At 50.0% G+C, this 20,845-nt stretch overlaps 1 protein-coding gene and 1 long non-coding RNA gene across 2 annotated transcripts in view; one reads left to right on the forward strand and one right to left on the reverse strand.

Moving 5' to 3' along the window:
* Positions 1 to 6,667: 6,667 nt before the first annotated feature.
* Positions 6,668 to 7,621, reverse strand: LOC149127752 (uncharacterized). Its single transcript, XR_016229589.1, has 2 exons — positions 7,543 to 7,621; positions 6,668 to 7,005 (listed from the first exon to the last, which is right to left on the reverse strand). It is a non-coding gene; the product is annotated as an uncharacterized LOC149127752 (long non-coding RNA).
* A 4,396-nt stretch (positions 7,622 to 12,017) lies between these two features.
* The window catches only part of ZNF395 (zinc finger protein 395), a 95,866-nt gene continuing 87,038 nt past the window's right edge, over positions 12,018 to 20,845 (forward strand). Inside the window, exons 1-2 of the mRNA XM_051831753.3 lie at positions 12,018 to 12,204; positions 14,028 to 14,105. The gene's annotated coding sequence lies outside the window, so the exon portion shown is untranslated. The remainder of the gene's footprint in view (positions 12,205 to 14,027; positions 14,106 to 20,845) is intronic.

The following is a 20,845-nucleotide window of genomic DNA, read 5'->3' on the forward strand; positions in this document are numbered from 1 at the left end:
CGCACTCGCTGGGAGGGAGCGGCGCTGGTCCCCTATCGCGAGATTCTTGGGGTCATTTGTCTCCTCCACGACAGCCTCTGGAGGGTTGTCCCCCCCCACCCCCCCCCAAGAACCCCGGGCACAGGAACAGCCACTGCAGGTAGCCTCAGACGAGCTGGGAACCGAGCAGCTTTGCTCTCAGAGCGCGCGGTGGCCGCGCTGTGGGTGACGCAGCAGGGGGAGCGCGCGCCGAGCCGGGCATCCCGCCTTCCACCCGCGAGATCCTGAAATTAACGCAGAGAATCCGGGACGGGTGCACAGCTGCCGGGCCCAGCTCTGCGCCCCGCACACAAACCCCGGTGCTGTCCACCGCCCCGGGGTCCGCGATGCGCTGGCCGCGCTCGGGCAGGTGGACCCGGTGTGGAAACAGTATCGCGAAATGGAGAAGTAGACATCTCAAAGCCTGCTTATTTATGTCAGTGTAAATACATTGTTTATATCAAAACCAGAATTTAGCACAGCAAATTTATCACAGTATTTATCACAGTAAATTCACAGCATTTTTTTTAGAGAAAGTCACACTTTATTTGGCAGTAAATCTGGAATGGTATAGAAAATAAGCTCTGTTTTACAAACACTGACATCCTACAAGAGGAAATATATTAACTATATCAAGCTTTGTTGTTATGCAATAAAATTAATTAAAGAGAGTCACCTCTCTATTTTCTAGTCCTTGGGCATTTTAAGTAAAACCAGAATTTGTTAAACGTCAGTTCATACTTGCTGTGAACCCCTGTGGTCCTGGGGCCTTTCCCAATGAGTGACCTCTAAGCATATTCCAAGCTTTCATATGCTAATTGTATGTCCGTCATTTCAGCGTCCATTTTGTTCATGTGTGTTTTTACTAGATTTTCTCTAGGTTTCCAGTTGGATGCAATGGGGTTCTCTTTTTTTGCTAATGTGCCTGGGAAGGCAGCAGATGATGACCCAAGTACTTGGGTGTCTGCCACCCACGTGGAAGACCTGGATGGAGTTCCAGGCTCCTAGACACAGCTTTTGTGGGCATTTGGTGAGTAAACAAGCAGATAGAAGCTCTCTCTCAGTCTCTCTCTCTCTCTCTCAGTCTCTCTCTGTCTCTGTCTCTCTCTCTCTCTTTGTCACTGCCTTCCAATTAAGTAATATCCAAAAGATACCACAATCCCCACGCTATATCACAACTGGCTTACTAAGTTGTGCCTTTTCTTTAATGCCCTCTTCCATCATCTCCGTAGTGCTGCCTCTTCTAGAAAGTGATATAACTGTGGTCTTACAATCAGGTATTCAGACTGGCTTCTCTGTCTCAGCAACGGGCAGGTAAGCTTTGCCGGTATCTCTGCTGCTGAATAGGTCCCATTGTATGCATGTATTCTGATTTGGTTATGCATTCAGCTATTAAAAGGCATTATGGTTATCGTAAGTTGTGACCACGGTGAATAAAGCTATTATACTTAATTACTTGCTGGTTTTTGTTTGGACATATTTTTTCAAAGCAGCTGTTTAAATATACACAATCAATGGATGTACTTGATGGGTCATAAAGGGAGCCTTGCTTAACATTGGAAAAACCTGCCAAACTGTCTTCCATTGTTCATTCTGCCAGCGGTGAGTGAGAGTTCCTGACTCTTCATCCATCCTCCACCAACTGGTGTACAGTGCTGCTTCATTAGCGGCTTAATTTGTGATTCTCTAATGATATATTATCTTGGGCATCTTTTTGTATGATTATTTGACTTCTTTATATTTTCTTTGGTCGTGGATTCATCCAAGTATTTGTAGTTGAGTTGTTAGTTAGTTTTTTTTTTTTTTTTAAGAGTTGTTTGTGAAGGAGAGAATGATCCAACATGGGAAACAGGCCACCCAGCAGACTCATAGAATGACAAACGCCCCAAACAGCACTGTAACCTCAGAATCAGCCCTTAAGGCATTTAGATCTGGCTAAAAAGCCCCTGAGAGAAGTTCAGGCATGGAAAGCCAAGACACTGTAGCAAAAAAATGACCTACAGGAAAGATCTCTGTGAGTGAGATCCCACTGGAAAGAAGGGGCCATCAAAGAAGGGGGTACCTTTCTCTGAAGGGAGGAGAGAACTTCCACTTTGCTTATGGCCTTGTCTAAATACTGACAGAGTTGGTGAACTCAAAAAGCTTCCATAGCCTTGGCAGCTCATGACAAGAGCCTGGGGTGATCACTGCCATCATAAATAAGAGTGTCAATTGTTGAATCAACAACAGGAGTCACTGTACACTTACTCCCCATGTAGGATTTCTGTCCTTAATGAGTTGTACCATGAGAATTAATGGTAAAACTTGTCTTCAAACAGTACTTTATACTTTGCATATCTGTGTGAGTGCAAACTGTTGAAGTCTTAGATTAGAATTGGTCTTCCGTATATAAAGATAATTAAAAATGAATCTTAGTGAAGAATGCGATGGGAGAGGGAGTAGGAGGAGGGACGGGAATAGGGTGGGAGGGCAGGTATGGGGGGAAGAACCACTTTAATCCTAAAGCTGTATCTATGAAATTTGTATTTATTAAATAAAAGCTTTCTAAAAAAGAGTTGTGTATTTTGAACACAAATTCTTTTAAATATATATTTATATTTTAAATGTATTTATTTATTTACTTGTATAAAAGGCAGAGAAAGAGAGATTCCATCTGCTGATTTACTCCCAAAATGCGTGCAACATCAGTGCCTGCCCCGGCTAAAGCCAGGAGCCTAGAACTCTTCCCAGGCCTCCGAGACAGCCAGGAGGGACCAGGGTGCACACTAGCAGGAAACTGGATTGCTGGGTCAGAAGGGGAGCTTCTGAGCTGGACTCAGAGCCAGGCGCTCTGGTGTGGGATGCGGCCGTCCCAAGAAGCATCTTAACTGCTGCACCAAACAGCTGCACCTAAATATAAGCAGGTCTTTGTTTTGTTTTGTTTTTCGAGAGATGACAGAGAGAACAAGCTCCCATCTGCTAGTTCACTCCACAAATGTCTGCAACAGACCCCAGGCGGTGCTGAATCCAGGGAGCAGGGATCAACCCAGTGCCATGCCCCATGACGTAGTGCCTCCAGTATTAGCAGGAAGCTGGAGTCAGGAGCCAGGACCTGGAATCAGACGCTGGTACTCAGATGTGGGACATGAGCATCTTAACCAGATATCTGTGTCCTCAGTGTTTGCTGCCATTCTGTGCTCTGTCTCCTTGTCCTCTGAACACGATATTTCATGCAGAGTAGAAAACTTAATTTTATGAAGTCGATGTTAACATCTTTTTTCTTTTGTGAATTGAATTTTGGTGTTGTGTTAAAACGCATTACCAAATCCAAAATTGCATATATTGCTTTGTATTTTTCTAGAATTTCCATATTTCTGCATCTCAAAAATCAGTATATGGACCATTTTGAATAAATTTTTGTGTGAGTGTTACACTCTCATACCACTAATGCCCACATTGCAGCCTCTAGCACTAATAAAGTTAGTGTCTACATTCATGACAAAAAAAAAAAATTGTCCCATCACCATTTTAAGAAAATACAAGGGACAGGCCAGCGTCGCGGCTCACTAGGCTAATCCTCCGCCTTGCGGCGCTGGCACACCGGGTTCTAGTCCCAGTCTGGGCACCGGATTCTGTCCCGGTTGCCCCTCTTCCAGTCCAGCTCTCTGCTGTGGCCAGGGAGTGCAGTGGAGGATGGCCCAAGTGCTTGGGCCCTGCACCCCATGGGAGACCGGGAGAATCACCTGGCTCCTGCCATCGGATCAGCGCGGTGCGCCGGCTGTGGCGGCCATTGGAGGGTGAACCAACGGCAAAAGGAAGACCTTTCTCTCTCTCTCTCACTGTCCACTCTGCCTGTCAAAAAAATAAAAAAAGAAAAAGAAAATACAAGGGACAGTGCGCTTCATTTCAGTATGATTTTCTGGCATTGTGGTCTGGAGTAATCTGAGCGCAGTACCGAATTTCTTTCATTTCGTGGAAACGCCAGGAGTGGGTGCACAACTGAACCCGGAGCGCGGAGCTTCCTACGCTGGGTCCTGACGACCACGAGAGGGCGCGCGAACCTGACTTTTCCGACCATCTTCTACCTGCCAGTGGGAGAAGCGCCAGACCCGCGTCCTGGGGTAGTTTGTCCGCGAGCTGGGCGCCAGACCGCTGCTGTGCGATGGTGAGTAAAAGGCTTCGTGTGATGGCCTCAGTGCTGGGGCGGGGGTCCTGGGGGACGGGTGTCTTCTGAGTACTCGGCAGAGGAATGGCTTCGGGTAGAAAAATGTAATGCAAAATATCCGGTTTCTACTAATATGCATACACACGGTACTCTGTAGTGCAACATAATGTTGGTACAGTGGCCCCTCGCACGAATGTGATGCCCGTGCAGTATAATTGCATGCTCCTAGAGAGTCCTCCGTCCTAGCCTGTGGTCTCCTTGGGGGCACCTGCCACCCATATTCCCAGTGCCCCCCACCCCGTGCCCATGGCAGATGAGAGGCAGATGAGCAGCCCCCAGTCTGGGGCCACAAAGGAGCCACCACTTTTACAAAACCTCTCAATGTGTGGCCAAACAGTTATGTGAGTTGTAGAACGTGCAGTTCCCACTTACCCCCTCTTCCCTCACAACACACACACACACACACACACACAAATGCATCCATTTTTATTCCTGCAACATTGTCACCCCGAGCTGCTGCCACTGCCCTTGTCTGTGCCCTGCCACTGACTGGAAGACACCATCGGTGACACATGGCCCAATTTCTGCCATTGAAATTCTCTTCTTGTCCCAGACTCTCCATGCCACTGACTGGGCTCCTCATTCCCACCCGCATGGCATTAGGGAGTGGGAGACGAAGTTAGAAGGCCGAGCTCCCTGCCAGCAACTCCTGTTCAGGGTAGGCTCTTCCTGAGGAGGAACCCGGGGGCAGGGGTGGAGAGCAGACCCAGCGTGGGCACAGTGTGGTCAGAGCGCAGGGGCAGTTGGGAAGCTTGGCAAGGGCCCACAGGGATGCACCTGCTGGCCTGGGACAGACCCCGGCATACACGCCCTCAGTGGTCCCTGGACGGCCTCTGGGAGTGGAGACAGGTATAGCCGAGTCCTGGCAGCCAGGACAGCCTTGGCTTTCAATCACCCTCTCCCTAGTACCTGCACCCTCTCATATTCTTGCTGGTCATCATCCGCCCTGCAGCTCAGTCCCCCTGCTGTGTATTTCCCCCTCTCAGCCTTATCCCTGCCCCCTCGGGAAAAAGTGAGTTTGGCTGTCCCTGGGGCTTCAGTGTGATGTGAGGCCGAGTCAGTGGCTTTTGTGAGCAGAGCTGACGGCACCTGCTCCCTGCACAAGGCGGAGAGAAGGAGCTCTCTACCTGGAGTGGCCTCTCCAGTGGTGTTTGGCACCTGTCTTTTTTTTTTTTTTTTTAAGATTTATTTATTTGTTTGAAAGTCAGTTACACAGAGAGAGGTCTTCCACCTGCTGGTTTACTCCCTTACTGGCCACAATGGCAGGAGCTGTGCTGATCTGAAGCCAGGAGCCAGGAGCCAGGAGCCTTTTCCGGGTCTCCCCACGAGGGTGCAGGGGCCCAAGGATTTGGGCCATCTTCCACTGCTGGATTGGAAGTGGAGCAGCCAGGTCTCGAACCAGCGCCCATATGGGATGCTGGTGCTTCAGACCAGGGCATTAACCCGCTGTGCCACAGCGCCGGCCCAGGCACCTGTTCTAAGGACCGGAGCAGCCTGTACCATAACCTGACACCCAGCATTTACACAACTGTCATCGCGCCAGCCTTTCACATCAGACACTAGAACTTCTGTTTTCATTTTGAAAAGTGAAATGAGTGGAATGAGTGAAATGAGTGGAGCCTGCTAAGAACGCATGCACCACACAAGGCAGGCTCTCAAGTGCTCCGTGCCTTCCCAGTACCTGCACTGGCCGGAAGCTAGACTCAGGAGCCAGGGTCCGAGGTCACACCCAGGTGTGTGACCAGCATCTTAACGACTAGTCTCAACTCCATGCTCCCAGCCTGGGAACTTTCGGAGGTACCCTCATATGGCGTGTACTGTAAAACTCAGCACCAATTTTATTCCAAGTAGTGTTTATTCAGTCATCCAAGAAACATTTGAGAGCCACACATATAAAAGGCATGATGTTATTATTTTTAACTTTTTTTTTTTTGACAGGCAGAGTGGACAGAGAGAGAGAGAGAGAGAGAGAGAGAGAGAGAGAGAAAGGTCTTCCTTTGCCGTTGGTTCACCCTCCAATGGCCGCCACAGCCGGCGCACCGCGCTGATCCGATGGCAGGAGCCAGGTACTTCTCCTGGTCTCCCATGGGGTGCAGGGCCCAAGCACTTGGGCCATCCTCCACTGCACTCCCGGGCCACAGCAGAGAGCTGGCCTGGAAGAGGGGCAACCGGGACAGAATCCGGCACCCCGACCAGGACTAGAACCCGGTGTGCCGGCGCCACTAGGCGGAGGATTAGCCTAGTGAGCCGCGGTGCCGGCCTATTATTTTTTAAATACATAGCCTTTTAAAAGTGTTTTAAGGCCGGCGCCGCGGCTCCATCGGATCAGCGCCGTGCGCCACCCGCGGCGGCCATTGGAGGGTGAACCAACGGCAAAGGAAGACCTTTCTCTCTGTCTCTCTCTCTCACTGTCCACTCTGCCTGTCAAAAAAAAAAAAAAAAAAAGTGTTTTAAACAATTTATTTAAAAGGCAGACTGATTGGGGGCGGGGAGGTCTTCTACCCACTGGTTCACTCCCTAAATGCCCACAATAGCTGATGTTTGCTTAGACCAAAGCCAGGAGCCAGGAACTCCATCCACGTATCCCCTGTGGGCCGTCCACCTGTTGCCTCCCAGGTGTGTACTAGAAAGCTGGAAGCAGACGTGGAGCCGGGACTCAATCCTAGGCACACTGATGTGGAATGCAGGCGTCCCGAACGGCTTTTTAGTGCAGCTTCAAATCGGAGTGAGTGGATAAACGCAACAAGTGCCGCTTGAATCCACGAACACTGGTATAAAGCATCCTTTTAGGCACAATAGAAGAGGAAAGACTTGTGGGAAGAACCAGAAACGGAGCTGTGCCTGTTCTAAGTTTCACAGGTTACCCCACTCCCTTCCCACTGCCACGTCGTATTTCCTCCCTGTTGCTGACACACGTACCACGGCGCCGAGGCTACACGGGCCTTGCGAGCCTCACCGTTTCCTGCTTCATCGCGTGCCTTCCTTGGCACAAAGCAGGACGTGAGAGCAAAACTGGCTCTCAGGCGCCTGAGCCCTGGGCGACGCCAGCCTCTCTGTAGCCCACCAGCCACCTGTCGTCCTCCCAGGCCTGCCGCAAGGTCCCGGGACACGGGCCAGCGTGGCCCCTCGGCCTCGGCTCGTGCACCGCCCGCAGCCGCGCTCCTCGGCCGCTCCCTACACCCACCTTGCAAGGCCCACGCAGCCCCTCCCACCGCTTCTGTCACTCAGCAAGAGTCCTTCTCCAGGCAACCCCCACCCCACGCGCGGTGCTGCGACCCCAGTCACCGGGATGGCGCAGGGGCCTCTAGGTCACTACCCACTCAAGGAGAAGCCGCGCGCCTGCTGCGCGTGATCAGACCACACAGCCTGGGCGCCCTCGGCGATGGTGTCCGCTGGGGGTGGATTGAGGGGCCCTCTGGGGGCGGGGCTTAGTCACCGCTGGTTGGTTGTGGCCGCCGCTCAGGCTGCCCGCGGGGCCTTCTGGGAGACGGAGTCCCCGGGCTCAGGCCGCCCGCCTGGCCCTCTGGGAGATGGAGTCCTCTAAGGCAGGACGCCCCGCGGCGCCTTCTGGGAGATGGAGTCCGCTCGGTGGCTGAATCCAGACGGCACTACACGTTCTTTCAGACTCCTCTTCCCTGGCCAGGGGTAGCTTCAGCCCACCGTGGCTTTTGAGCGTGGTGAGATGTACGAGGAGGGGCTTGCTCATGATTCTGCCAGCCTCTCCCACCTGCCCTGGCCCTGACCTCTGCCCTCTGACTGCCAGCTGCCACATGCCAGAGTCCTCTCTGGTTCCCCCTGAATCCTGGCTGATGCCCCTTGCCCTGGGCACCTCTGAGAAAGCGTCTTTCCAGACTGGAGAGCTGGGCCATGGTCATAGGCAGGATTTCGCGATGCGCCCTGCAGATGCTGCTGTCCATTGCCACCCTAGGCGATCGCAGCCCTGCAGATGGGTGCGCTTCGGATAGGCCATGATTATAGGGTCTGTGGTGGGTGTGGGGGCCGGGAGTCACCCTGGGGACGGGCCAGGATTTCCTGCTAGAATCTGCGCCGTCTGGTTAGACTCAGAACCAGTGAACTGGAACAGGAGTTCTTTCCACGACATCCTAGAATATTTCTTATTTTACTTTGCCGAGAAAGAAAAGAAGTCCACGGCAGGAAAATTAAGTTTGCAAGGAGACTTAAAATGAGAGGAAACAGCTGCCACCACGCACTCCCCACTCCAGTCTTCCCAACTTACCGGGAGCACCGGTGCAGTGGGGCAGGCCTCACCCCTCCAGCCTCCAGCTCATGGTAGAGATGGTCTCATTTCTTTCCCGCTTGTCGTTGACAGTTCATTCCTTTGTATTGCTCAGCCATCCTGCACGGCGCGGATAACTACAGGTGCTTATCCGGTCCCCTGTGGATGGGCACTTGGCTCTTCTCATTCGGGACACTTACGGATGAGGCTGCTGTGAATATTCCCGGGCACATGTCATCTTGCACACTTGCCTCCTGTCTCATGGAGGATGCATAGGGGTCCGTTGCATGGGGGGGGGGGCGTGTGTTGACCTTGTTTAGGGACCCCCAATGTTGTCCGCAGTGCTGGCCCCTGCTGTCCCTGCTGCTCCGCTGACTTAGCCCGAGGGGTCTCTGCAGGCCCCTCCTTTCGTCACTGCTTCCTCTCCCCTCACTTGTGCTCCCTGGCTCCATCCCCATGAGCCTGCCCTGTTGCCTCTGTGACCCAATGTGTGATATCTAATACAGTCCCCTCCCAACACCTACACCTCTCAGGGCCTCGAGGGGAAGAGTCTGTTCAGGATCCATATCAGACACCTAGGACATGTCCTGCTGTGTGGGCAGATGGATCTCAGCACCTGGTGTCCCACACAGTGGCCTGATGCAAAGCCAGGATGCTCCTTGAGTTCTCAGGGGGCAACGTGGGCTGAGCCGCCCTTCAGGAGCCAGACCATTTCCCCAGGAGCGGCAGGTGGGGATTCCTCTGATGTATAGCATTGTGAGTTACAGAGCTTTTTCCTAAAGAGAGGACAGGAGCCCCAGTGTTCCTTGCGGGGTTCTGCTGAGAGGCACAGAGGGCTTGCTAGCCCAATGCGTGCTTGACTGCCAGTGCCCTTAGTGGAGGAAGCAATCTGAGAAGTGTTCATGGGATCAGAGTATAACAGTTCGTTCCACTCGGGCAGTAATAGGTTAGGGAGTTGAGCTCCTGCTGAGTTCTGTGCAGAGGGGCTTTCTAAAAGGGAACGTTCCCACCCACTCTGAACAAGGCCAAACTCCACTACCCAGTATGCTTTGGGAGGGAGGCATGGGTGATGTGGGATGTGTGTTAAAGTTTCTTTGAGTGGCAGAGGGACAGACACGGAGAACTCCCTCTGCTCATTCATTTCTCAGATGCCTGCATGGACACACTGAGGTCTTATCACGTGTGCACTGGAGGACCCACTGAGAGCTTCAGGTACCTGGCCTTGTTGGCAGCACTGCTGTACACGATCGCATGCTGTTAGTTGGACGTCACTCTTCAAACCTGTTGTCTACATGTTAGGGTCATGAGTATTGGATCCTCTGGTGAGACAGTGTCTAACTTTGGAAAACTGCCAGACTGTTATTCAGAGTAGCCTGCTAGTACGCATCCCACTTGCTGTTGTTCCGCATCCTTCACAGCCATTGTTGCATTTTAGAAAATATTTTATCCATTTTAAGAATCATACAAGGTGGCCGGCGCCGCGGCTCACTAGGCTAATCCTCCGCCTGTGGCGCCAGCACACGGGTTCTAGTCCCGGTCGGGGTGCTGGATTCTGTCCTGGTTGCTCCTCTTCCAGTCCAGCTCTCTGCTGTGGCCCGGGAAGGCAGTGGAGGATGGCCCAAGTCCTTGGGCCCTGCACCCCATGGGAGACCAGGAGGAGGTATCTGGCTCCTGCCACTGGATCAGCGCGGTGTGCCGGCCACAGAGCGCCGGCTGCAGCGGCCATTGGAGGGTGAACCAATGGTAAAAGAAGACCTTTCTCTCTGTCTCTCTCTCTCTCTCTCACTGTCCACTCTGCCTGTCAAAAAAAAAAAAAAATCATACAAGGCTACCTCCCTGTGTTAATTTTCTTTTTCCTCTTGCAAAGTGATGTTGAGCATTATTTTGCATGTTTATTTGACACCTGCGTATCTTCTCTGGTGAGAAGATCATTACTCACTTGCAATTTCGTTGTTTTCTGCGAGTTGAATTTTAGTTCCTCAGTATATTTTGGGTAAAATTATTTGGTAAGCCATGTATTTTATTTCAGTGATTTCTCCATCTGTGGCTTGTCCTTTAGTTTCCTTTATAATATTCTTCACAGATCAGACTTTTTAAAATATTTGGAATTTTCTGTTCTTCACGCCCCAAATGCCTGTAACAGCTGGGGCTGAGCCAGTCTGAAGCCAGGAACCAGGAATTCCAGCCAGGGGCCCAAGTATTTGGGCCGTCTTTTACCACCTCTCAGATGCATTAGCAGGAAGCTGGATTGGAAGCTTAGAATAGGCAGGACTCAAACCAAGCACTCTGACGTTGAATGCCGGCATCCCAACTGGTGACTTAACCCACTGATCCATAGAACCTGCCCCCACAGAGTAGACTTTTTATTCTAACAAGGTCTGTGTTATCATTTATTTTCTTTTAAATTGGCTTTTGGACTTGCATCTAGAAACTTGTCATGAAACATCTGTTCATAGCCATTTTAGTCTAGATTTCTTATAGTTTCACATTTTGAATATAAGTATATGGGCCATTTTGAATGAATTCTTGTATAAGTTATAAGGTGTGTGTCTGTGTTTACTTTTTTCCATGTGGTTTCCAACTGTCCCATCACTAATTGTGGAACAGACATTCCTTTCTCCATTGAGTTGCCTTTGCTCTTTTGACCATCAGTTGACTGCAATTTGGCCTATTTGGGGCTGTCAGTTCATCTCCATTTATCCATCTCTCTGTCTTCTCACTACCATTTCCTTAATTGCTGGTGGTCCAGGTTAACTGTTGGGATCCAAGGATCCAGATGTGCTAGTTCTTCATGGTTGGACTTCTTCAGGAAAAAATGTTATCTGTTCTAGAATTTGAAATGGTTTTCTAGGAATTTGGAGTTTCACTGAATTTCTATGTCAAATTTGAGAGAATTTTCATCTTAATAACATTGAGTCTGCCAGTCCTGAATAATATATATCTGCCTTGATTTATATTTCGTTTGATTTCTTTCAACAGTGCTTCAAGGTTTTCCAAATACATATCTATACTCTGGTTTTAGGCAAAACAATTGTTAACGGTATTGCTTTTTAAATTTTTCATATTCTAGTTTTCAAATTTCAATTCCTCTTAAAGATTATTACTGATCAAATGACTTTGTCTACTGGCCATGTACTTTTTTTTTTTTTCTGACAGGCAGAGTGGACAGTGAGAGGGAGAGACAGAGAGGAAGGTCTTCCTTTTGCCGTTGGTTCACCCTCCAATGGCCGCCACGGTCGGCGCACCGCGCTGATCCGAAGGCAGGAGCCAGGTGCTTCTCCCGGTCTCCCCTGGGGTGCGGGGCCCGAGCACTTGCTGGCCATGTACTTTAATTCATGTTATTTCCATCCATTCCGAACAACGCACGGGGTAGTGGGTGAGATCTCTCTCTGAATCTCCCTCCAGTCAGGGCTTGGAATAGTAACAGTGAATTTCAGGATCACCAGAACTGCCGCAAGGGGGCGCCCGGCCACTGCGCAGACGGCGCTCGGCGCTCCGGCGCTGCGCCCCGCGGCCGCCAGGGGGCGTCCAGCCCGCCCTCTCGGACCCGGGAGGGACGCGCCATCGTTGCGTGGGCGGTTGTTTCCTCTCGCACTACGCGGGCCAGAACTTAGTCGTCCTCGGGACTAGCCCCCGGGGCGGGGGAGATGCCTCTGCCTAGGGAAGCGTGGGAACTGAGCCCACGGCGGGAACCGGAGCTTCGTTCTCCTCAGGACCGAGCCGGGGAGACGCCATCGTGGCTCCGGTGGGCTGGGGCTGAGGGAAAGATGAGGGAAGAGGCGAGGGGAAGGCGAGGCAGAGCGAGAGGCCGGGAAGGCGGGGAGAGGCGAAGCCGCGGTGAGGAAGGCGGCGTAGGGAACGGGGAGCGGAGGCGGGAGGCTGAGGCGCTCCTCGCGCGTCGCCGCCCCCTGGTCTCCCCGCCGGCCGCAGGCTGTCCCGCGGGCTGCCCGGGGAGGGGAGGGAGCAGCGCCGAGAGGCCGCCGCGGGGCCGGGGGCGGGAAGGGACCGGTGTGCGCCCCGTTGCCTGCTCATCCTCGGTACGGCGTGGGGTGCTGAGGCGGCCGTGCGTCCGCGCGCGCCGCTCTGTTGGAAGTGTAAATAAAAGTCTGCGCAAAATGAACTTGATCTGAGTCCAAGGACGACGCGCGGCCCGGCGGGGAAACCTGGCTCCGGCTCCTCGGCGGGGCCAGCTGCGGGCTGTTGCCGGCTGAAGCCTGGTCGACAGTGCACCTGGCGGGGCTCGCTGGCTGCCCCGGTTCTGGGTGGCTCCGTGGGGGTCCGTGGTGACCCCACCCCACCCCCAACACACCGCCCGCTGACGGGCTGTTAGTGATGTCTGAGGTTGGTTTTATTTTTAAAAAACTTACTTGGGGGCCGGCGCTGTGGCTTCGCGGGTAAAGCCGCTGCGGGCAGTGCCGGCATCCTATATGGGCGCCACCGGTTCGAGTCCCGGCTGCTCCACTTCCAATCTAGCTCTCTGCTGTGGCCTGGGAAAGCAGTAGAAGATGGCCCAGGTCCTTGGGCCTCTGCAGCCACATGGGAAAACCAGAGGAAACTCCTGCAGGATCAGAAACGTGGAGTAGCCAAGATTTGATCCCGGGCACTGTGGTACAGGGTGCCACCTTCGGGCTGTGCCATAACGCAGAACCCTGAGGGTGGGTTTTTAAATATTTTTTAAAATGCAGTTGAATACTTCCAAGTTAGTTTTTGGTTTATGTCATGCTGATGGCAAGCATACAGTTTTGCTGTTCAGAAAGTTTAATTGCCAGCATGTTTTTAATGGGGCGTAAGTTCATGTGTGTCTTATAATCATATCAGATGAAATGTGCAACTCTATTTAGCTTTCATATTAAACCACAATGTGAATTGCGTTCCCTCTTGCCCCTGGGCTTTGTGTGAAATAAACTCAGTCAGTGAAAGATCAGCAGACAGTGAACTGTGGGCCCAGATGGTCCAGAGGTCTTTCCATTGCTTTTCTCCACGGATCAGTTATTAAGTTTTGTTATTTTAAAGTTACAAATAAGTAAACAAGCAGATGTCTGGCAAAGCAACAGTGTTGTATAATAAAGTTTTTGCTTCACACTGGGTTTAGATTTGCACAGAGGTTGTGAAGGAAGTGTGTGGACTTCCCTTGCAGCCCTGGCCTGGTTTCCCCGCTTGCGTGTCAGTAGTGTGAGATGTCTTATGCAGATGGAGCCCTCTCTGCCCGATCACGTTCAAACAGTCTCTTAATAGCACTGCTCAGAGGGGAGGGTTAGATTTCAACTACGAGTTCTGGGGAGACAGAGACGTTCGTGCCCCAGAAGTCAGCAGATTTGTTCTGTGAGCCGTCACGGTCCCGTGTGAGCCTGCACTCTGCCGCCAAGTCCAACAGGAGCGGCAGGACGCTGGGGACCCAGTGCTCCCCGTGGGTGTGAGTGGCAGAGGAAGCCTCATGCTTCTGTGCCTTTGAAACGCCAGCCCCCTGGTGTCCAGAGACTTGGAGAACCGGCTGATGTGGGACGCTTCCCCCACTTCGAGGGCTGCAGGGACAGTGTCTAGAGAAATAACCTTGCGTTCTTTTCACAGGCTGCTGGTGGATGTACCCGTGGATGGGTTACCCCAGCTCAGGTGTGCATTCTGCTACTGAAGCGCAGTCTTACCACTGTAAGTTTTAACAAATTCACCTGGCGATTTTTGTTTGGAAATAATCTTTAAAGCCATTTTTTAGAGGATATCAGGATGTAAATATTGGGCTGTAAAGTGATACAACTTTGGGAAAACCTGCCAAAATGTCTTTCCACGGTGGCTGTGCCGTTCTGCACGCTGCCAGCAATGAGTGGGCTTCCCGCTGTTCCTCACCCTCCAGCCACGGCCGCTTCATGCTTGTTGTTGTGTAGGTTAGTAGTCCTGAGAGGTGCACAGCACCATCTCCTCAGTGTTGTGTAGGTTAGCAGTCCTAAGAGGTGTGCAGTGCCATCTCCTCATTGTTTTGTTTTGCAGTTCCCTAATGGTATAGCCTGTAGACCATCTTTTTCTCTGATTATTTAACAGTTTAGTATTTTCTTTGGTCAGGTGTCCATATATTTGCCCATTTTTAGTGGAGTTGTTCATTGTTGTTGTTTAGGAATTCTTTTTGTGTTTTGAATACACATGCCTTGTCAGATGTGTTTTGTAAAGTTTTTTTCCCAGTCTGTGGTTTGTCTGTGGCTTGTCTTTCTGTTCTCTACACATAATCTGTCACAGAGCAGAAAATTTAATTTTACAAAGTCCATGATATATATTTTTTTTCTTTTGAGAACTGTATTTTAGTGTTCTGTGGTAAAACTCATTACCAAAATTCAGGGTCATGTAGATTTTCTTCTGATTTTAGTTCTGGGATGTTTATAGTTTGCATTTCAAAATTCAGTGTATGGAGTAATTTTTTTAAAGATTTATTTATTTATTTGAAAGAGTTACACAGAGAGAAGAGAGACACAGAGAGAGAGAGAGAGAGAGAGAGAGAGAGGTCTTTGATCCACTGGTTCACTCCCCAACTGGCCTCAAGGGCTGGATGTAGTGGCTGGAGATGCGCTGATCCGAAGCCAGGAGCCAGGAGCTTCTTCCAGGTCTCCCACATGGGTGCAGGGACCCAAGGGCTTGGGCTGTCTTCTACTGTTTTCCCAGGCCAAAGCAGAGAGCTGAATCGGAAGTGGAGCAGCCAGGTCTCAAACTGGCGCTCATATGGGCTGCTGGTGCTTCAGGCCAGGGTGTTAACCCGCTGCGCCACAGCACCAACCCCTGTATGGAGTAATTTGTGTGACGTTTTGTACATGTTTTAAAGTTTGTGTCAACATTCATTCCTTTTGTTAAAATATTTATTTATTTATTTGAAGGCAGAGTTACAGAGAGGCAAAGGCACAGAGAAAGAGAGAGAGAGAGAGAGAGAGGTCTTCCATCCGCTGGTTCACTCCCCAGATGGCCACAACCACTGGAGCTGTGCCGATCCAAAGCCAGGAGCCAGGAGCCTCCTCCAGGTCCCCAACTTGGGTGCAAGGGCCCAAGCACTTGGGCCATCTTCCACTGCTTTCCCAGGCCATAGCAGAGAGCTGGATCAGAAGTGGAGCAGCCGGGACTTGAACCGGCACCCATATGGGATGCCAGCACTGCAGGCAGTTGCTTTATCCACTACGCCACAGCGCTGGCCCCATACTTTCTTTTCAGTCCATATTGTTTGTAAATAATTGTTCCATCATCATTTTAAGAAAAGACGTAGGCTGTATTCTGGATAGCATACTCTTAGCAGAGATATATCGTGCACACGTTTTCTCCCACTTTGTGGGGTGTGAAACTACGAGAGGTACATATCTGGGCTGCTCTGCCTCAGTTTTCTGGCACTTCGCGCTTATTATGCCTTTGGGATGTAGGAAGTGTTTGTATTTTGTGCACTATTGACTGACAGCTGGAGGATCTTGGACAGCTGGCTGGTTGCCAGATGAGAAACTTTCAGTCCTGCCCGATCCCGTGTCCTACCTTCGTGGAGGGGATTGAACTAATCATACATGGCCAATGATTTGATCGATTGCTGTTACTTCATGAAACTGCCACAAGAGGCCGGCGCTGGGCTCAATAGGCTAATCCTCCGCCTTGTGGTGCCGGCACACCGGGTTCTAGTCCCGGTTGCCCCTCTTCCAGGCCAGCTCTCTGCTGTGGCCCAGGAGTGCAGTGGAGGATGGCCCAAGTGCTTGGGCCCTGCACCCGCATGGGAGACCAGGAGAAGCACCTGGCTCCTGGCTTCGGATCAGCGCAATGCGCCGGCCACAGCGGCCATTGCGGGGTGAACCAACGGCAAAGGAAGACCTTTCTCTCTGTCTCTCTCTCTCACTGTCCACTCTGCCTGTCAAAAAAAAAAAAAAAAAAAAAAAAAAAAAGAAAGAAAGAAAGAAAGAAAGAAAAAGAAACTACCACAAGAATCTGAAAAGACCAGGTTCGGAGAGCTTCTGTGTTGCTGAACATGAGGTAGTGGGAGGAAGGCTACCTGTGGAGGCCAAGAGAACACGAAGCCCCTCCCGCCCTCTCACCTGGTGCTTGTCATCTTCTGGTTGTTCTGCTGTAGCCTTTAAGACAGACTAGGAAAGCGGTGATGGTAAGTGCGCATTCTGCCTGGGTTCTGGGAGCTGCTCTAACAGATGATGAAACTGTGGAGGGGGTCGTGGGAACTTATTTGTGGCAAAGTTGGACAGAAATCACTGGTAAACTGAGGGTCGGCGCCGCGGCTCACTAGGCTAATCCTCTGCCTGCAGCGCTGGCACACCGGGTTCTAGTCCCCGTCGGGGCGCCGGATTCTGTCCTGGTTGCTCCTCTTCCAGTCCAGCTCTCTGCTGTGGCCCGGGAAGGCAGTGGAGGATGGCCCAAGTGTTTGGGCCCTGCACCCACATGGGAGACCAGGAGGAAGCACCTGGCTCCTGGCTTCGGATTGCCACAGCGTGCCGGCCACAACGCGTTGGCTGTAGCGGCTGTTTGTGGGGTGAACCAAGGGAAAAAGGAAGACCTTTCTCTCTGTCTCTCTCTCTAAAAAAAAAGAAAAGGAAAGGAAAGAAGAAAGAAAGCAATCACTGGTAAACTGTGAACTTGGGATTGTCAGCAGATGTAGGGCAGCCTTGGACTGAGCCCTTGTCCTGTGCTGTCCCCAGGGAGAAGGTGTCATAACTGGATTGAACTGTAGCACTCTAGCTGCTCTCTGAGAATTGCTCGTTGTGGGAAAATTCCCGCACATCTGGTCACAGAGGTGCTGTGGTGAGTGTGGGGGCAATAGTAGGAGAAAACAGTTGGTTTTTTCCTAGTCTAACAATGTAGTCTTTCAGCTTTCTTAATAGTGTCTTCAGATGTTTTGAGATAAATCCAATTTATTTTGATTTTCTGTTGTTTGTACTTTTTGTGTCAAATCTAAAAAACAAGTGATAAAAGATAAGTCATGAAGATTTATGTGTATTTTTTTTTTCGAGTTTGCAGTTTTACCTCTTACATTTAGATTTTTGGCCTATTTTAGGTTCGTTATTTTACTTTGTGTGAGGGGAGGGCATGTGGATAGCCAGCTGCCCACCACCATTTGTTGAAGACATCATTTTTTTAAAATTTCATTTTTTAATTATATATTCAATTGAGAGAGAGAGAGAAAAAGAAAGAGAGAGAGAGAGAAAAAGAGAGAGAGAGAGCGCTGTCACTAGCTCCCATCTTCTGGTTCACTCCCCGAATGCCTGCAGGTGTTGGGTGACAGGGGCCCAAGCCCATTTTCCATTTCCCCTGCGTCCCAGGGTCTGTATTATCAGGAAGCTGAAGTCAGGAGCTGGAGGTGAGCATCAAACCCAGGCCCTGCAATATGGGACACGTCTGCCCCAGCTGATGCTTTCACCAGCAGGCCAGTTGTCCACTGTGAAGATACGCTTTCCCTCATTCCAACAGCACTGCCTTGTCAAAAACCAGTTCACCATAGCTGTATGGTTTTATTTCTGTGCTCTCAACTCAGTTCCATGAATCTTTCTGTTAATGTCAGTATCATATTTTGTTTAATTTCCATTGTTTTAAGATTTGAAATTGGCAAGTGTGAATCTCCTGAATTTACATTTCCTTTTTCAGGATTGCTTTGACCACTTAGGTAGTGTCCCTTGAAATTCCATATGAATCTTAGGATAATTTTCTCAATGTATGACCCATTGTCTTTGAGACTGCGATAAGAATCATGTTGAGGGGTCAGTGGTGTGCTGTAGTGGGTAAAGCCACTGCCTGCAACACTGCCATTCCATGTGGGCGCCGGTTTGAGTCCTGGCTGCTCTATAAGATCAGTTTCTCTCTCTCTCTCTCTCTTTCTCTCTCTCTCTCCCTCCCTTCCTCCCTCCCTCCCTTCCCTTCTCTCCCCCTCTCTCCCCCTCTCTCCCCCTCTGTAACTGTGCCTTCCAAATAAATAAAAACGAATCTTTAAAAAACAGAATCACATTGAATCTGCAAATTGCTTTGCTCTGTAGTAATGTAGTCTTAAAAAATTGTAAGTGTTTTATTGCATGAATGTGATGTCTTTGTATTCACTTAGGTTTTGTTTAATTTTGTACACTAATGTTTTATAATTTTCACTGTGTAAGTCTTTTCCCAATCTAAATTTGTTCCTAAGTATATTATTAACATTGACATTATTTAAAATGGAATTTTGGGGGCCAGCACTGTGGCATAGTAGGTTAAGCCTCTGCCTGCAGTGCCAGTATCCTGTATGGGAGCTGGTTCCTGTTCTAGCTGCTCGACTTCCAACCCAGCTCTCTGTTAATGGCCTGGGAAGGCAGCAGGGGATGGCCCAAGTGCTTGGGCCCCTGCACCCATGTGAGAGACCCAGAGGAGGCTCCTAGCTCCTGGCTTCAGATTGGCCCAGCTCTGGTCATTGTGGTCACTTGGGGAGTGACCCAGGGGATGCATGACCTCTCTTTCTGTCTGCCCCCACTCCTGTTACTCTGCCTCTAAATTCATTAAAAAATCTTTTTATTAAAAAAATGGAATTTTAAAATTGCTTTTCCTAACAGTGCATTTCTGGTGTAAAATGGATTGTTATTTGTTGATACTGTGTTTGTAACGTTACTGAACATGTTTACCAGCTCTACTACCATTTTTACGTACTCCTTAATATGTTCTTTCTCTTGCCTCATTGTTCTACAGAGAATGTGCAGTGCAATGTTGAATACAGAGGTGAGGTGGACGTCCCTGCCTTGCTCTTCAGCTCAGGTCTGCAGCTTCCAGGGAGAATCATTGAGTGTGGGGTTTGCCCAAATACTCTATCCTGTTGAGGAAATTCCCTCCCTCTTTTTTTTTTTCTTTTGAAGATTTATTATTTATTTGAAAGACAAAGTGACAGGAGAGAGAGAGAGTGCTTGCATAACCTGATTTACTCCCATAATGCCTGCAGCAGCCAGGACTTGCCCAGGCAGAAGCCGGGAATCTGGAACTTCATCTGGGTCTCTCACTTTGGGTGACAGGAGCCCAAATACTTGATCCATCATCCACTGCCTCCAGAAACATTATTAGGAAGCTGGTTTAGAAGGGTGAAAAATTTGGGACTCAAAGTAGTGTACCAGTATTGGGTGTTGGCCTAACAAGCCTCAGCCTAACCTCTGAACCACAAGATGAGTACTGGAAATTCCCCTCTTTACCTAGTTAATAGGTGTTTTTGTTATGAAACGGCGGTAGATTGGTTCAAGCTGTTTCTGCATCTGTTGAGATCGGGTGGTGTTTTCCCATGATGCTGTGCATGTGGTGACTCATATGGATGTGTGTTTTGTTAATCACCTTTGATTTTCTGATACAGATGTCTTGGTTATAGCATATAATGCTTTAATATACTACTGCTTTAAATGTATTATTATTGATGGTTTTTAGACTTCTAGTTATAAGAGTTTCCTGTATGTTTATCTGTCCATGTGATGTCATGCAATTGATGTTGTAATTCCTGGAGGCGGGTCTGATATTGAGTTGAAGAGTTATCACACAAGGGACTCAGGGATTTGAATTTCAAAAGTTCATGGTGAACAGATTGATTTTTAATAGTAAGTGGCACAAGGAACAAGGAATAAGGGGTTATGTGTGAGGCTCAAGATAAGGATTAGGGTCAGAGTTAGGGTTTAGGGGTTAAGGGTGAAAGTTAGGGTTTAGAGTTTAGGGTTTGGGATTTGGGTGAGGGCTGTGGGAAAGGTTCAGGATTAGAGGTAGGGATTACAGGGGTAAAGGGTTACAAGGTTAGAGGGATAGAGGGTTAGGGCTTAGGGCCAGGGTTAGGGTTAGGATGAGGGTTAGGGTTGAATTAGGGTTAAGGGTAGGGATTAGGGACTAAGGGGGATAGGGCTAGGGTTAGGGTTACAGCTAGGGCTAGGATTTAGGGTTAAAGTTAATGTTAGTTTAGGGTTAGAGATTAAGGTTTGGATTAGGTTTAGGGTTTAGGGCTTGGGTTATTAGGTTTAGGGTTAGGGCCATGGCCAAGACCAGGGACAGGGTTATGGTTAGGGGTTAGGTGTTAGTGTCAGGTTTAGGATCAGGTCAAACCTGAACACCCATTGGTGCTGCAGCCTTGAATGCCTCACAGTGTCACTTCTGCCATTCCCGGTTGGCTAATTGAAAGGCAGAGTTACAGAGATAGAGACAGAGAGAGAAAGAAGCCTTCCACCTGCTGGCTCACTTCTCAAATGGCTGCAACAGCCAAAGTTGAGCCAATCCAAAGTCAGGAGCCAGAAGCTTCTTCTGGGTCTCCCACAAGGGTGCAGGGGCTTAAGGCCTTGGGCCGTCTTCCACTGCTTTCCCAGGCCATAGCAGAGAGCTGGATCGGAAGTAGAGCAGCCAGGACTTGAACCAGCGCCCATATGGGATGCCAGCGCTGCAGGTGGTGGCTTTACCAGGTA

Source organism: Oryctolagus cuniculus, chromosome 2 (genome assembly GCF_051225735.1).
Source record: "Oryctolagus cuniculus isolate XC-2025 breed Fujian yellow rabbit chromosome 2, ASM5122573v1, whole genome shotgun sequence".
Lineage (NCBI taxonomy): Eukaryota > Metazoa > Chordata > Mammalia > Lagomorpha > Leporidae > Oryctolagus > Oryctolagus cuniculus.